The sequence below is a fragment of the Mus caroli genome, unplaced genomic scaffold (genome assembly GCF_978045245.1).
Source record: "Mus caroli unplaced genomic scaffold, Mus_caroli_1 scaffold_1, whole genome shotgun sequence".
NCBI classification, from domain to species: Eukaryota; Metazoa; Chordata; class Mammalia; order Rodentia; family Muridae; genus Mus; species Mus caroli.
In genome coordinates this window covers 115,995,410-116,009,542 of record NW_028227256.1, presented here as the reverse complement: position 1 = coordinate 116,009,542, position 14,133 = coordinate 115,995,410, and the positions used below count along the sequence as shown (strand labels likewise).

General features: G+C 48.9%; 1 protein-coding gene and 1 pseudogene across 1 annotated transcript in view; one reads left to right on the top strand and one right to left on the bottom strand.

Annotated features, from left to right (window-relative positions):
* Positions 1–2,128: 2,128 nt before the first annotated feature.
* The window catches only part of Ralb (RAS like proto-oncogene B), a 33,829-nt gene continuing 21,824 nt past the window's right edge, over positions 2,129–14,133 (top strand). Inside the window, exon 1 of the mRNA XM_021157967.2 lies at positions 2,129–2,323. The gene's annotated coding sequence lies outside the window, so the exon portion shown is untranslated. The remainder of the gene's footprint in view (positions 2,324–14,133) is intronic.
* On the bottom strand, positions 7,030–7,416 carry LOC110291035 (small ribosomal subunit protein uS8 pseudogene; annotated as a pseudogene).

The window sequence follows — 14,133 nt, the reverse complement described above, 5'->3', positions numbered from 1 at the left end:
CAGACAGCCCAGTGCATCCTGTGTGGAAGGGACAGGAACAGCTGTAACACACTCCAGGAAAGGTGGGCCACAGCCTGGGGGCTACATGGAGGTGGGAGGGGGCAAGACCAGGGAAATTCTGGCCTGTCTGGTAACCAATTCTTGACTCTGTCTCCTGAAGCGTCCTTTCACACATGGACAGATTACTGTCTAAGCTTGCATCTGATCATCGAGGCTTGCCTGAGGAGGAAGTCGGGACATGCTGCAGCCTTCACGATGGCATCTGCTGCCCCTCACCGTGGTAGTCCGCATTTGTGCTTGTCTCATTAACTCTGTGTGTAACCTCATTTAACCCTGTGTACCTACAGCTAGAGGTATTGCTCCTACTGGCTAGCTGGGATCAGAGGTGCATGAAGGCTGAATGCTTTCTAATTACATGACTGCTGGTTACGTGGAGGAATTCTCCTTCAGCCCATACTTCCTGACTCTGTCAGACTTCAGTGTGATTCTCCCAGGTTATGAACTCTGCAGAGAGCTGTTTGAAAGTGCCTCCGGTACGGTCTGGAGAGATGACTCAGCAGCTAAGAGCACTTGTTGCTTTTGCAGATGACCCAAGTTCAGTTCCCAACACCCATACGATGGTTCAGAACCCGTAATGCCAGTTCCAGGGGATCCATACCCTGTCTTGAAGGCACCCAGCACCCATGTGGTGTACATACATTCAGTGCAGGTAAAGCACCATGCACATAGATGGGCATGGTGGTACATGCCTTCAATGCCAGTACTAGGAGGCAGAGACAGGCAGATCTTTATGAGTCTGAGGCCAGCCTGGTCTACAAAGTGAATTCCAGGACAGCCAGGGCTGTTACACAGAGAAACCCTGTCTCACAAAAAAAAAAAAAAAAAAAAAAAAAAGACCACCCCTCCCCTCTCACCACCCCCCCAAAAAGAGAAAGAAAACCCCATGCACATAAAATAAATCTTTTTTTTAGAGCCCTGACAGTTTTTCTTTCTTTTAAAATTATCTTTTAAATTTGCGTGTGTGTGTATACACACACACACACACACACACACACACAGAGAGAGAGAGAGAGAGAGAGAGAGAGAGAGCACATCAGAGGACAACTTGAGGGAGCCAGTTTTCTCTTTCCATCATGTGGATCCCAGGGGTCCACAGGGGTCCAAGTCTGTTGAGGCTGTGGGGCTTGTCTCTGCGGGTTTCTTTACCCCTCCAGCCACCTGCTAGCCCAGGGAGACTTGGCTTCTCCTTATGCTGTCAGGGGGAGGACTAGGTCTGTTAGTTGCTGGTATGGAACCATTTAAACAAAGCACAAAAGCCTCTGATATAATATACATGTATCCTAGTTTAGAATTATCAGCAAGAATAATTACACAGTGCGGGCTACGGTTATCACTGTTTCCCTCCTTAAAGATCAGAAACAAACGTTGAATTATTAATTACCATACAGTGAAAAGCACCAGTTCGTACGGGTGGGTGGGTGGGGTATCACACAACTGTGGCAGTGGGAAGTGGCTAATGTTCAGCTGGGAAAATCAACCCAAGTCGAAAACGCGTAAGAAAATAACAAGCTCCTGGGCGTAGGAGGGTGATGAAGGGCAGCCTGCAGCCTGTAGTTCTTGCTGCTGGCTATAGCTAGGGTTAGGGTTCCTGGCCTGGCCTGTGACCTAGGTCAAATTAGTAGCTGTAATTCCTTTACTAGTAGGGTGTCATGGGCCAAGCTAGAGGCGGTGCCACCTGGAGTTTCCAGTCTCTGACCAAGGATCTTCAAAGCTGCTTATCACCTTCCACACTAGGGCGCAGGCCACACTTGGCCACAGTCTTCCTCATTGGCTTCTATCAGCTCAGTCTTTCTTGGCTTTTTCACAACTCTGGCCTCGCTCTGGCTTCCCCGGGAGTGCACCCGCCCACGCCCCGGCGTCCCCAGACCAGTTCCCAAGCTCTGCCACTGCAGCAGCGGTCACGTGCGCGAGTCCGGCTGGGGAGCCAAAAGGAAGGGGGAATGGGTGGGGCTGTTCCGTGGGTGCCACGCCCCCACACTCAACGTGTTTTCTCATTGGTGAAGGTTTGGAAGTACCTCTTCGGATTGGTCAATAGGCGTGGCCTCGGAGAGCGGAAGGGAGGGCTGCCTTTGGAGAGGACTGGGTTGCCGGGCGGACAGCGGGAACGCGCTCCGGGGGGTGGGGACGCGCGAGCTCACCACTCCTCAATGACAAATCGACTGGGGACAGCTGGGGTCCGGCCCCAGGACGGGGCGGGGCGCTCGTGAGAGCGGCGATTCTGGTTGTGCGCATAGCCAGAGCGGCGGTGGGACGGCTCCCCCAGGTAAGGATGCTGTGCCCCGCAGGGGACCGCAGACGAGGGGTGCGCCCTAAGATAAGGAAGTGAGTGCGCTCCCCACGCGATCGCAGGCCTCCTAGTTCCACGTTGGGAGGGAGGGACAAGTCTCATGAAAGACAACGCCCCGGACTACGCCCCGCTTGGCTTGAAAGGTGTCTTTTGGGAAAGCCGGAGAGCCTCCCAGCCGGATCTGGGGGTGCTGAGGACATGGGGGAGGCGCCCCAGTTTCTCTTCCCTTGCTGCCTGTCCTTCCCTTTTTCCACAAATGGCCACTTCCTGCCTTTTCGGGCCTCCCCCCTGAGTTGGTCCACTTCCTTCGTCCCTTTCAGATCCATAAAATGTTGCCCAAACTTCTTTCTTAAAGGTAGGAACTTGTACTTTGGGTGACCTGGGAGCTGGGTTCAAGAAGTTTGTAGGGATTTGTTGGTTGTAAATTACTTTTTGATTCTGTCTTCCAGTTGCCTTTCAGAGTGTGACTAGCATCAAAGGTGGTTTTTAGAAGCACCGTGGCTTGAAGGGTTTTCCTGACCCGGTTCTCTGAGCCCAAGTCAGCTCGTGGCTCAGACTTGCTTGTGGCCCAGACTTGAGTGTCCCCAGAGGGCGCGGCACCCACAGCAGGGTCCTTTCTCCCACTGAGTTCATTTCCAAGTGAATCCCGGAACCTAGGGACTTTGGTGTTAGTTACCAGGGTGTTCTGGAAGAGGGTCTGGAATGGACTGATAGTTCCTACCCTCACTTGCCTTCAATCCCTGTAGAACAGAGATCCTCTCGCTCTGGCTCTGCTTTCATTTCCTAACCACCTTTCTTAAGTTTCGGGTTTATTGAGTGATCAAGGCTTATCCTCAGAGGGGCAGGGCATGTGCTTTGGATGTGCCAAGTGAAGATAGTTTTAATCAGAGCAAGAATCTTGCATGTTAAGTCTCAGAACATGTCAAAGTGGTGCCGCTTAAGCCTGGATTGAGGTGGTGAAATTGTGAGAGCCATAAAGGGAGGTGCTGAATATTGAGAAGGAGGTGTGAGCTAAGGTTGAACCTGGTTTTGGAACTTTGTGTGTATGAGACATGGTCTTTTGTAGCTCAGGCTGGTCTGGAACTTGATAGATACCTAGAGTGACCTTGAACATGTGACGTTCCTGCCTCTACCCCTTGAGTGTTGTGATAACTATTCTACCATGCCTGCTCCATGCAGTGGTGGGGCTGGAACTCTGGGCTTCCTATATGCCCAAGAACTCTACCAGCAGAGCCAAATCCCCAGCCTGGTTCTGGAATTTTCTTAGTGCCATGGTCTAGAGGAGGCCCTTTGTCTTCTCTGAGCTCTAAAATCAATGTAGCTCTGAAAGAGTTGGTTGCCCACCCCCACTGTCAGCTTCCAATCCAGTAGGCAGTGTTTAAGGTGTGGGAGTGGCCATGGTTCTAGGATTCCATGAAATGCCCCCCTGCTGAAGCTGTGATGTGTGTGTATGTGTGTGTGTGTGTGTGTGTGCATGAGTGTATGAGTATATATGTGTATATGTATGCATTCTTGTATTTTTATTTATATGTGACTATGCAAATATCTGTATATATGTATGTATTTTTTAGATTTATTTTTATGTGTGCATATGTGTGGGACAGGAACCCTTGGAAGCCAGAAGAGGGCGTGGCTGGGATTCCCTGGAGCTGGAGTTACAAACTGTTGTGAGCTGCCCTGCATGGGCGCTGGGAACCAAGCAGGCCTCTGGAGGAGTAGCAGATGCTCCTAACTGCTGAGCCGTCTCCCCAGCCCCCACCAGGTTACTTATGTTTTGTGTGTGTGTGTGTGTGTGTGTGTGTGTGTGCGTGCTATGCATACATGTGGCAGACAGAGGATGCTTTGTAGAGTTTTTCTTTTCCTTCCACTTTTAATTTTCAGAATCAAACTGGTTGTCAGGCTTGTGTGGCAAGTCCCTCTCTCCACTAAGCACTCTCTTGGCGTGGGAGCTTTTCTCTTTCTTTTTAAGTGGGGTCTTAAGTCTGTCCCACTAACAGGAAACTAACATAAGGGGAAACCAGCTGCAGTGTGGGCCCTGTAGGTGCTCTGTTGAGTCTGACCTCCTCAGAGTCTTTTTATTTTTTTTTAAAGATTTATTTATTTATTTCATGTATATGAACATATTATAGCTGTCTTCAGGCACACCAGAAGAGGGCATCGGATCCCATTACAGATGGTTCCGAGCCACCATGTGGTTGCTGGGAATTGAACTCAGGATCTCTGGAAGAGCAGTCAGTACTCTTAACTACTGAGCCATCTCTCCAGCCCCCTCCTCAGAGTTTTTATTTTTGTGCGCAATGTGTATGTACACACACACACACACACATGCACACACACACTACAATGTTCTAGGAGTTGGACAGGGCCTTGTGCACGACTAAGCAGCCCCCCCATCCCCAGGGTTGCTCCCCAGCTCCTCCTCTTCCTTTCCAGTTACTTCCCACTGGAAACAGCACGGCTGCTCTTATCTGAGATCCCAGCGAGGTTTTACTGTGCCCGAGGAGATGTTGTTCCAGGAAAGTGTGGGTGTGAGTTACTAGACAGCTTTTGGAAAATAGGATCTAGACACATAAAGATAGAAACATGAGAACTGGAACCTTAAATGGAGTCCGGAGAGTTTCTCGTGAATGTTTAATGGTGGAGGAATTAGAGGTGTGCTCCAGGCTGGTTCTATATGTTTTGTCTGTTTGGTTGCTTTGGTGCTGGGGATGGAGCCTCAGATTTTTTAACTCTTAGGCCACGGAGATGGCTCTGTGCTTAAAGCAGTTGCCTTACAAGTGTAAGGAAGGACTGGAGCTTGGATCCCCAGAGCCCAAATAAATGCCTGGTGGGACGGCAGCCTGTCTGTAACTCCAGCACACAAAGGTGGAGACAGGATCTCTGGAGAAAGTGGGCTAGCTCTTGAGTCTTGCCATACCAGTGAGCCTCAGGTTTTATTAAGGATGATTCTTGACATCAGCTTCAGCCTCACCGTGCATGTGCACACGTGTGCAGAGCACCCACGGCACAAACAGATGTGCATGCACACCTGTGTCTACTCAGACACAAAGAGTGGAAGAGAAATATCGTCACTGTTGCCTTGAAGTTCTTGGGAGCTTGAAGGCCTTGGGAACAACGACTTAAGGCTCCATAACAAGTTTGAACCCCGGGAGTTTGTGCTGTGTTGTTCCATCATGGCAAACCTCTCTGGAGTCTGTGACCAAACTCCCTCATTCATCTCATTTCTGAATGTGGGAACCATTGTTTGGAGACTTTGTCTGAAGCTGCAGTTGGAAACGTAATAACAAGCAGAGCTATTCCATTGGAACTTTGTGAACTGGGAAGGTCTCCAGTAAGACAAAATAAACACAAGAACCCATACCCTATATTTCCCACTAGCACAGGAGTCCCACTTGTGTGTGTGTGTGTGTGTGTGTGTGTGTGAAAGAGAGAGAGAGAGAGAATTATGTGTTGACAATTACTTCTACTGCTGTTAGATGGACAAAAAATTTTCTTTTTTTGAAATTTAATTTTACATGTACTTTTATGTGTATGTATGTGTCTGTGTCTGTTTATGTGTCCCATGTATACAGGAGTCAGAAGAGGTCAGAACCCTTGCTTGAGGTTCCCTCCAGTTCCCTTGAGGTGAGAGAGGTGGATTTAAGTCACTGTGTGGGTTCTGGGAACCGAACGCAAGACCTACGGAAGAGCAACCGGCTCTCTTACCACTAATCCATCTCTCCCGGCACTCCTGTGAACTTCTGATCCTCCTTCTACCCACTCAGTGCTGGGATAACAAGCGCACACCTCTATATGTGGTTTAGACAGTGCTGAGGATTGAACCGGGACTTCATGCGTGCTAGCCTCACATTCCACAACTGAGTCACATCCAGACTGCCACAGGCCTTCTCCAAGACTAGCTTCCATCTTTTTTTTTCTTTTAAAAGGTTTTCTGTTTGTGTGCTTTTGTTTTGAGACAGGGTCTCTCATGTAGCCCTGGCTATCCTGGGAACTCACTATGTAGACCAGGCTGACCTCTGAGTTACAGAGATCCACCTGCCTCTGCCTTTTAAGCATAGGATTAACGGCGTATACCACTTTACCTAGCTTCTTTATAAACACATTTTAGACTAGACACTATTGAGGTGCCTTCCAAAGCATGTGGGTACTGTAGAGGATAAAGACACATCTTGGGTTCCTGCTGTTCTAGAAACTTCCATAGTATACTTGAAATCTCATGTTCTTTCTTCTGGTTCTTTGTCGTTAGACCCTAGAATTAATCAGCCAAATATGCAGTAGCTTTAGAAATGAGAAATTTAAATCTTACTGTTCCCCAAACCAAATAGAACACAGAGATTCTTTTAGATCAACTCTAAAACAAGTTGGTGGGCAAAAAAAAAAAAAAAAAGGTGATAAAGTGATCTTCGATCTCCATGGTGAGCAGCTGAAAATGATTACCAGTTCGTGTGTGTGGAGATTGTGTGCACACATATGTGGAGCTCAGAGGACAACATGGACTCTCTCTCTCTCCAACCATGTGAATCCCAGAGATAGAGCCTGGGCTGCCAGGCTTGGCGGTTTCACCTTCCTCTGCTGATCCATCTCACCTGTTCTTCTGTGTAATTACTTTTTAAAATTTTACTTTATTTTATTTTATTTTATTTTTTTGTTCACGGAGGCTTTTCTGTTTGTGCTTTGCATCTCTAGAGAAAGGACCCCAGGGGTCTCCCTCCTGTGTGTTTTGGTCTTGCTTCTTTGTGGTCCCTGATGCTAGCTGGGGTTGTCAGCACAAGGAAACCAAACTGACAGTGTGGACACAGATTGTTCTGCCATTTCTCTAGGTGTTTGAGTTGCAGATCAAACCTAGGGCTGATCGCGCTACACTTGCTCAACCTGCCCGTGAGGGTTCACATTGATTTTCCCAGCTGTGTGATCATCAGTGATGTCAAACTCACCATGTGACCGTGCTTCATCATCACAGTTAGGAACCGAACGATGGCTTTGACACATGGCCTGATGAGGACCCGGCGTTTGCCTCTCTTCTCAGCATTTTTGGTGCTCTTGAGAGCACCTGCCAGGACATTCATGGTGTTGAGGAGTCTTTAATTTTATTTTTGAGATAGGGTCTCACTGTGCAATCCCCAATCTGAGGTTGTGCAAACAGAAGCATCATTATATAGAGCAGGCTGGCCTGCCCCTCACAGAGGTCCTCCTGCTTCCGCCTCTTGGATACTGGATTAAAGATGTTAAACGCTATGCCCGGCCACCTTCCAATTTGAGATGTTGTCTCCAATTGAAGCTGAGGCTTGCCCATTCTGTTAGACAGGCTGGCCAGTGAGTCGCAAGGATTGTCCTGTCTCTGCCTCTTCTGTTGGGATTATAGAGATATCACTACACTGTTTCCATGGGTCCTGGGGATCTGAAGCCAGAGCTTCACACTCACACGGCCTGTGCTTTACCCACTGTAGTATCTTCCCAGCCCCCTTCTTCTGGTCTTACCTCACATAGGCTCCACCTCTCTCTACTGCATGACTACAAAGTCTGTCTGCTACTTCTGTTCTTTTGAGACAGGGTGTCATGTAGCTAAGACTGTCCTTGAACTTTGTGTGTAGCTGAAGACAGCCTTCAACCCCCGATTCTCTTGTATCCCCGTCCCACAGGTGCGATTACAGAGGTGTACGTACCATACCAGCGTTTTGTGGTTCTGGGAACAAAACCCAAGGGTTTAAGCACATGAGGCAAGCACTCAGCTAGCTTGACCATATTTGCAGCCCTGTCTGCAGAGTCTTGACTGGACCTTGCTTCCTTTTGCTTCAGGACTTCCTTCCTCCCTGCAGAGAGAGGCAGTAGGTAGGAAGTGCTGAGCATAGCAACTGAGAGAGGCAGGACCGCTGGGCAAAGGTTTATGGGCCTGTTCAGAAAAGGGGTTAGATGTTATCAGTGGTAAGCCATTGGGGCGCTACATTTACTGATATAGAAAGTTCACATGGACTGGGGAGATGGCTCAATTGGTGAGGTCTTGGAATGCAAGCACAAGTGCCCAAGCTTGTTCCCCCGGACCCATGCCAAAACAAAGCAAAACAGAACTGTCGTGGCAGCTTGAGTTTGTAATCTCAGTGCCGGAGAGGTGCACCCAGGAGCTTCCCCTGGGGCTTGCTCAGCTGATCTAGCCTGAGCAGTGAACTCCAGGCCGGTGGGAGACCCTGTGCCTGCCTAGAGTGCCTGAAGCACTGGGCTCCATCCACAGCATCACAGAAAATCAGTTATGAAGATGCATACTCATAACCCCAAATTTGAGGTAGAGTCAAAAGGAGCATCAGGAGCTGACAGTTGTCCTTAGCTGTAGAGAGAGTTCAAGGGTAGCCTGGGCTCCATGGTACCCTGTCTCAGGAAAAAATATAAAAGGCAGAATATAATTGAGGAATATACCTTAGGTTGACCTCTGGCCTCCATGTGTACACACACACACACACACACACACACAAACACAGAGTTTGCGGGGGCCTGTGTGAACAGTGGCTTGAAGTGGCTGAGGTGCCACAAGGGGTCTGGCAGCTGTGGCTGGTTGTTCTAACCTGGTTGTGGCAGAGAAAATGGAAGACGGGTAGAGGGAAAGGTCCATTAGAGATAAGAGCCAGGAGAAAGAGTGAGTAGAGCTGGGAAGAAACAAGGGGATCTGGGATGATCACCTGGTCTGGCTTGACTAGTGATGTCTGCACTCCTAGGGGCTTGTGTTGCAGGTAGATTAGGAATGCATTTATTCTGATTTCTTTCCATTGTTGTGATAAAACACCTAGACCCCAAGTAGCTTGGGGAAGAAAGGGTTTATTTAGCTTTGAGGGAAGCAAGGGCAGGGACTCAAGAATGAACTGGAAGGCAGGCTGGCTTGCCATTCTGCCTTTAAGCAAAGAATACATTCACTGACAAGGAAGTACAGCAGAAACCGTGGAGGACACTGCTTGGTGACTCTCTGCCTCCTGATTAGCTTGCTTTCTTATATCATCCAGGGCCAACTGCACAGGGAATGGTGCTGTCCACTGTGGGCTGGGTCCTCCTACATCAAATAACAATGCAGACAGTCCTCTACAGACTTGTCCGCAGGCCAAAGCCCTCAATGGAGACTCCCTTCAGAGGTGACTGCAGGATGTGTTAAATTGGTAGTTAAAGCTAACTAGGATACCACTTAAGTATTTGTTTGTCTGTTTGACTTGTGTGTGTTTGTGAGTACACACTTGCACACTCACAGGACAGCTTTCAGAAGTAGGTGCTCTCCTTCCTCCATATGCTTCCCAGGAATTGAACTCAGGATGTGTGACTTTTCCTGCCAAGACATCTTTCTAGCCTGAGGATCAGACTTTAAGGGTAGAGGGATGGAGAGTGGAGAGATCTATTTGGGGACTGTTGAATTTGAAATTCCTGCAAGACAGCCAGATGGGTGAGGAAGGCAGAGGGGCCTGGGCTCTGTCCTCCAGTTTGAGGAGACACAGGAAGCCACTTGGATAGATGTGCTCAGTCCAGGGAGACCTTGGAGGAGTGAGAAATGTGGCAGCCTGAGCCTCAGCCGGGAGAAAACCTTAGAGAAGAGATAGGCCCTGGGGAACGTGAGCTCTGTAGTCTAGAAGGATGGGCATTGCCAAGTGGGAGCAGCAGGGCAGTGGAGCCTCGGAGGGGAGCAATCGATGATCCTGGTTCGTGGTTTAAAATGCCACATGAGACTTGGTTATGTGATTTCCCTTTCTCTTGACTTCCTTCTCCAGCCAGCGTGCTAGTACAGGTAGTTGGGGTGAGGGGTAGAGTTGGTCTTTGCAGGAGGAACTGGCAAGATGTCACCTAAGCGGGAGTGTCAGAGGAGATCAGAAAAAATGTGCTGAGATTGGTGCTTAATAGGTGTTTGAGTGAGTGATTGGAACAATTACAGGTCTGAGGCTGTGGTGTCTGAATATTGTGCCCCACCCCCCATAGCTGTATTTGAACAACTGGTCCTGGTTGGTGGTGCTGTTTGAGGAGGTCTAAGGGGTACAGTCTTGTTGGAGGAAGTATGTCACTGGAGGAGAGCTTTGCAACCCATTTGAGTTACCAAACACTTGCCTATTTACAGTTTGCTCTCAGCTTTGTGCTTGTAGTTCAAGCTGTGAGCTTTCAGTCGCTGCTGCAGTCACCATGCCTACGATTGCTGCCATGCATAACCCCCGCCACAGACTCTAACCCCTGGCACCATGACCCTGGATAAACTCTTCCATAAGTTGCCTTATTGCCACAGATGGACAGACCAGAGGCATCATATCAGGACCCCTGGGTGAGATCAGGTCCCCATGGCAGAGCGAGGGTCCCTTTTTACACATTTAGAGGAAGGAGGTGGTTCTATACCATGTGATTGGTAGTTATAGTGCATGCTTGCTGCCAGGCTGTCTCTGATTCCTGTTAACCTGGGGTCTTGTATACAGAGTCAGCTGTAAGGGTGCAGAGAGCAAGAATCCAAGGAAGCGCCTGGTGTAGTGGCGCACGCCTTTAATCCCAGCACTCGAGAGGCAGAGGCAGGCGGATTTCTGAGTTCGAGGCCAGCCTGGTCTACAGAGTTCCAGGACAGCCAGGGCTGCACAGAGAAACCCTGTCTCGAAAAAAACAAAAAACAAAAAACAAACAAACAAACAAACAAAACAAAACAAAACAAAAAAGAATCCAAGGAAGCAAGTTAATGGGAGAGCTTTACAAAATGCGGTGGCCCTGGCTAACATGAGCTCAAAGGATAGAGGTAGGGTGGAGAACCAGGATCAGGCGAGGTTCATAGTATGGTGGGCCTGAAACTTAGTGCTCGCTAGAGTCAGAGCCGGGGCTGAACAGGACAGTGAAACGGACCAGTTGTAGTGAAAAGCAGACAGAGGAGATTTACCTAACACCGCTACACTGGGAAGGGCAAGCAAAGAGGTCTGATGACCCTTACAAGCCCGTCAGGGCCCCGGCATAAGGCTCAGGTATAAACAGAAGGCAAGAGCTGTGTATAGCCAAGCTGTCCTGGTCAAGGTGTGCTCCTGCCCATCACTGACCCAGCCTTGTCTCAGTGCCAGCTCTCCTGCAGGGGGTCTGGCAGGCTATCAGCACTGTGTGAAGTCTCTTCCTGAGAGAGAAGCCCCTCTCTACCTGGCACCAAGGCTCCTGTCTCCTCTCAGTATGATATTCCCAGGGAAAGGCCAGTTTCATGGATCCATTGTCAGAGCACAAGTATCCCTTCTGGAATATTCTCATTCTCTCCTGGACAGTTACAGTGGGAAGGATCTGCACCTGCTCAAACAGGGTGGTTTCTGAGGACAGTGAAGTCTGAAGCAGAATTTGTGTCCTCTGTCCATAAGGGAAGTGACCAGGGAGGATATCTGGCAGTGACAGAGCATGGCCCTGGGAGGTGAGGCCTTAGCCGAATGGGAATTTTGAAACAGTGAGGTGAGTGACTAAGAAGAGCAGGCAGGAAGTGACCGTGAGGACAGAGAAAGGACACAAGTCTGGCCTGGTCACCACAGGCCTGCAGAGGCCAACACCGTATGCTTAAAATATGAGGTCTTTAAGGACAAGCATAGAGGAACATTCTTAGAATAGAAGAATGCTGTGGTATCACTAGTGGTTGGGGACGGTGGGTCAGTCTCTGCTGAGGTGGATGAAGTGTTGAGCTGAGAGACCCAGGCATGGGCGAGTGTGGAGCATCCTCCTGCCTGTCCCAGGAGAGGCAGAGCTATGCTCAGGGTGTGCTGGCCTGGCAGAGCCCGTTCTAGCACCACCCACCCCAAGCCTTGGCAGAGGAGGCCACTCACCTAGGCAGGGAGAGAAAAGACATGGCCATTATAGCAGTCAGAGCTGACCTGGAACCAGGACCAACCCACATGCCCATTGTTTGGAGAAAAATCTTGCTCATTATTTATTTCTATGTTTATGGTTGTTTTGCCTAGGTGTATGTCTATGTACCATGTGCATGCAGTATCTGCAGGAGCCACAAGAGGTCACTGGATCCTCCTGTTACAGACAGTTGTTAGCTACCATATGGGTGATGGGAATTGAACCTGGGTCCTCCGAAAGAGCGGTCAATGCTCTTAACTACTGAGCCCTAGGCAATGTCTTTTTTGTAAAAAGGGTGTGTTACCACCCAAACCAGGATAGCAAGCCGAATCCAAGGCCAAGATGGCCCCTGTCTTTTACCCCTATGGAAGACAGGTGGGGAGTGGCTGTTCTTTTTTGGCTGAGGTTGAACCTCACAGTTCACTCCCAGGGGGTTAATGTGGAAGGCAGCCAGCAGCAAGAAAATGAAGGAAAGGGGTCTTGAGCCAGCTGTTCTGGGCTATCACAGTCTGGGAATGCAGAGGGTTGTGGGAGCTGGGAGGCTCTGAGCAAAATACAAGGTGAGAGATGAAAAGATTTGAATTCCTTTGCATAAAATTTTAGGAGGTAGAGAGATTTATGAATTCTTTTGTTCTTGGCAACCTTTGATAGAAAAACTAAAACCCATTTTTCACAAGCTGAGTGGGACTCAGAAGGCTGAAGTGTGTGTGTCAATGGCCCACTGGTGTTTTCTTATGAATTCTCCTGGGTGGCTCAAAACACATCCATTTTATATTCCCTTCCTTTAAAACAAAAAAGAGCTCACTTTCAGTTTTTAATTAGTGTGTGTCTGTGTGTGTATCTGTGTCTCCGTGTCCGTATTTGTCAGCGTATGGGTATGTAGATGTGACTACAGGTGCCGATGGGGTACAGAGAATGGCTTTGGATCTCCTGTAGCCGGAGATACAGGCAACCACCCAACATGGGTGCTGGGAACTGAGCTCTCGGGCATGTGTTCTTAACTGATGAGCCACCTCCCTAGCCAGCCAACCCGCTTTTCCTTCCCCCACTCTCCTTCTTCTTACTTTGTCTTTTCCTTTTTGTTTGGCACAGGGTCCTGTCATTTCCAAGGCTAGCCTGGAACCACCGATCTCTTTGCCACCTTATGAGTAACACGTTTTTAAAATAATGAGTTGTTTCCTTCAAGGCGATGGATGAGGTCCCTTTTAAGTTTTATCTTTTTACAGGTTTCCTCATGTGTGCGCTTATGGTGTGTGTCTGCGGGTGTGCATGCCTGTGCATGCGCTTCTGGGGGCCAGAGGTCAGTCAGCTGTCTTCTGTCATGCTTCAGTTTTTTGAGTCAGGGTCTCTCCCTGAAGCTAGTGCTCTAAGTTTTGCTAGGTTGGCTCTGGGGATCTGCCTCTGCACCCTCCCAGTGCAGGGGGCGGTGCGGGGGATACAGATGTGTGTTGTTGGAGTGGAGTTGGCTGGGGATCTGAGTTCAGGATGCTATCCATGGCAAGCAGCTCCTCCCCAGCCCCTGAATTTTACATTAGTTATGCAGTATTTTCAAACCTGGGGATCCAAGTGCTATTTCGTATTGGAGCTGTTGGAGGAGAGAGGGATTCATTCCAGTTGAGAGCTTCATAATTTGGTTTTAGCAAGAAGTAGTCTAATAAACTTTTAAATTTGTCTTAGTTAGAGTTACTATTGTTGTGATGAAAATCCATGGCCAAAAGCAGCTTGGGATGAAAAGGTTTGTGCCTGTGTAGTCTATACTGACTGAGCTGTCTCTCTCCAGGCCCCACATACGTACTTTAAAAAATAGGCTTATGTTTTTATTTTGATGTGTATGTGTTTGTCTGTGTGGGGCAGTGGACCATGCCAGAAAACTGGATAAGGTTGAGTGGATTCAGCAATCTCCCTACTCTTACACCTGAGAACTATAGGTGTTTCATCTACTCCCGACCAGGTTCCTGTCCTGGAGCACATGACCACGGCACCCC